Consider the following 2,596-nt stretch of genomic DNA (forward strand, 5'->3'; position numbering starts at 1 on the left):
CCGCGCCGCCCCGGCGCCCGGCGCCGCCGGAGATACTGCGCAGGCGCGGGTAGGAGGCGGAGCTTTGCGGCGAGGGCGGGGCCTGGCGCTGCTCACCTGGAGGAGGGTGGGGCGCGCACCCATGGCCGCCAGGTGCGCGCCGGGAAACCGCTGGCCGCGCGCAGACCTGGTCTCCCTTAGGAGCACAGCAGGATCAGGGAGGCGTACGGCGAGCCGCCGGTGTCCGGGCGCCGGCATTTGCACTTGCACAGGCGAACGGGTTTCTGGAACTATCCTTCCTCTTTGTCCTGGGACGTTACCTTCGCTGTCTCCCGGTCTGGCTAGCTGCGGAGATGCAGGGGGTTGGGTCACGTGATCGTGCACAGCGCAGGTGCACCCTCGACCCTGCCGAGCATCACCCTTGGATTGCAGGACGCGAGCCCTTTAAAAAATATGGATGGGCTCGCCAAACTCCCTCGAAGACACCGCCTCACTGCACGCCGCACTGCGCAGAGGCCTGGAAGCTCGGCTCAGCTGCAAAGCCCAGGGCCTCCTTGCGAACACCTGCTGAGAGCACCTGCTCCAAACATCTGGCCTGGCCTCGCTGCAGCCACTGGCCTAGAAGTCACCCCGAGCTCCTCACGAGGCAGCAAGCCAAGACTTCGCCCGATCGCACGTGAATTCGTGCGACTTCGGTTCGAGTTAAGACGCCTTTTGAAGATCTGCTTGGCTGTGTGCAGAAAGGGAGAGAAAGGAAACATCCAGAATGGTTTGGTTTGGAGCGCTTGGGGACCTGGTGGTTCATCTGGATCTCACCCAGCCTGGCGTGCTCCTGTCTCCTAACCCCTAGCCTAGTCTCTGGAGCCAGGCGGTCACCGACCTGGTTCCTCCAGTGCTCCTGCACTGCCGCATTGTCATAAGCCAGAGTGTTGTCAGGTCGAATTACAAGACGTTATTGGAAAGCCCTTAGCGCACTACAAACCTGCAGCACGGTTGTTAGTTCGCAGTGCTCTTTTGGGCACCTTTTTTTTTCTTTAAGATTGATACGTGCCTGCTCAAATTAAAGTATTTGTCTCAGATGACACTCTTGTCAGAAGCAACCTTGTCAGCCGACCAACGGGAGGGCTAATTTCAGTCGAGACACGTCCAGCCTCGTGAGCATTGAGAGATGATTACCTTTTGTTGTTGTGTTGAATATTTGATAGTGAAGGCTGACAGGAGCAAGGAAGAGTGTGATGGGAAGGAGGCTCAAGTGGTTAGTCTGGAACACTTTGTTTCGTTGGTGAAGCTCCTGCGTTTCTGTTGTGTTAGGGTTCTCTAGAGGAACGTGTGTGTGTGTGTGTGTGTGTGTGTGTGTGTACATATATATGATTTATGAGAATAGCTTGCAGATTGTGGTCCAGCTAGTCCTGCAATCCAGTAGTTGTTCAGTCCACAAGGCTGACGGTCGTCAATATACACTGATAGCCCAAAGAAGTGGGATCTAATGTCAGTGAAGCAATGGACTAGCTAGTGAGAGCAAGAACAAGCATACAAAGACAACAAGCTTCCTTCTTCCATGTCCTTTAAATAGACTGCTGGCAGGTGTGCCCCCAGATTAAAGGTTTATCTCCCTACCTCAAAAGATCCAGATTGTATCTTCTCACCTCAAAGATCTCAATCAAATGATGTAAGCAAGAATCCCTCGCGGGTGTGCCCAGACATGTGGGGCTTTTAGTTTTAGATGTAGTCAAATTGACAACCAAGAATAGACATCACATCTGCCTAGCAGTATTGATTATTTGGGACCTGGTTATTGGGAAGAATAGAGTTTTTGGGTTGTTTTGCTTGAAACAGGGTCTCGCTGTCTAGCTGACCTAGGATGTGTTAGGTAAAGCCCAGGAAAGCCTTAACTTAAGGTCTTCCTGTGTAAGCCTCCCCAATGCCTGACTGGATGACAGGGTTTAAGGATGATTGCCCTGTGCTCTGTAGGATAGCATCATCCCTGGCTTCTGAGGCCACTAGCAGACACTCTCCTCAATACTGGCCAACCAAACTTCTCCCCTGTTTTCCCAACCCCTGATTTAAATTTGCCTCTACTGATGATCTCCAGAAAACTGTCAAAAATATATAAGCTAGAGCTGTGGGTGCCTAAATTGGATCTGGGTACAAGGTTAGTTTGCTGTTTTTTGTTGTTGTTGTTGGTGGTGGTGGTGGTGGTTGGTTGGTTGGTTGTTTTTTGACGTTTGGTTGTTTGAGACAAGATCTCATATAGCCCAGGCTGGCCTGAACTTTATGTAGCCAAAGACCATCTCGAACTCCTTCCTCATCCACTCACTTCCTCCTCCTAAGAGCTTGGATAACAAGCATATGCCACCACATCCAACTCAACTTGAACTTTCCTGGGTGGTGGTGGCACATGCCTTTAACAGCAGCACTCAGGAGGTGGAGGCAGCCTGAGTTTGATCTGGAACCCACATGCTGAAAAGAGAAAAACAGCTTTTGAGGGTTGTCACCTGACCGCCTCACCTGCACTCCGCCACTCACACCAACCCAAATAAAACAGAATCTAAAATGTTTTATTAAAAATCTAATAAACCCTAGCTTTGTTTCCTACTGACTCTTCTTAAAATTCTCT

General features: G+C 51.3%; 1 protein-coding gene across 1 annotated transcript in view; it reads right to left on the reverse strand.

Moving 5' to 3' along the window:
• Spin1 (spindlin 1) overlaps positions 1 to 282 on the reverse strand; it is a 52,515-nt gene extending 52,233 nt beyond the window's left edge. Inside the window, exon 1 of the mRNA XM_026778079.1 lies at positions 97 to 282. The gene's annotated coding sequence lies outside the window, so the exon portion shown is untranslated. The remainder of the gene's footprint in view (positions 1 to 96) is intronic.
• Positions 283 to 2,596: the final 2,314 nt, after the last annotated feature.

Source organism: Microtus ochrogaster, unplaced genomic scaffold, assembly GCF_000317375.1.
Source record: "Microtus ochrogaster isolate Prairie Vole_2 unplaced genomic scaffold, MicOch1.0 UNK104, whole genome shotgun sequence".
NCBI classification, from domain to species: domain Eukaryota; kingdom Metazoa; phylum Chordata; class Mammalia; order Rodentia; family Cricetidae; genus Microtus; species Microtus ochrogaster.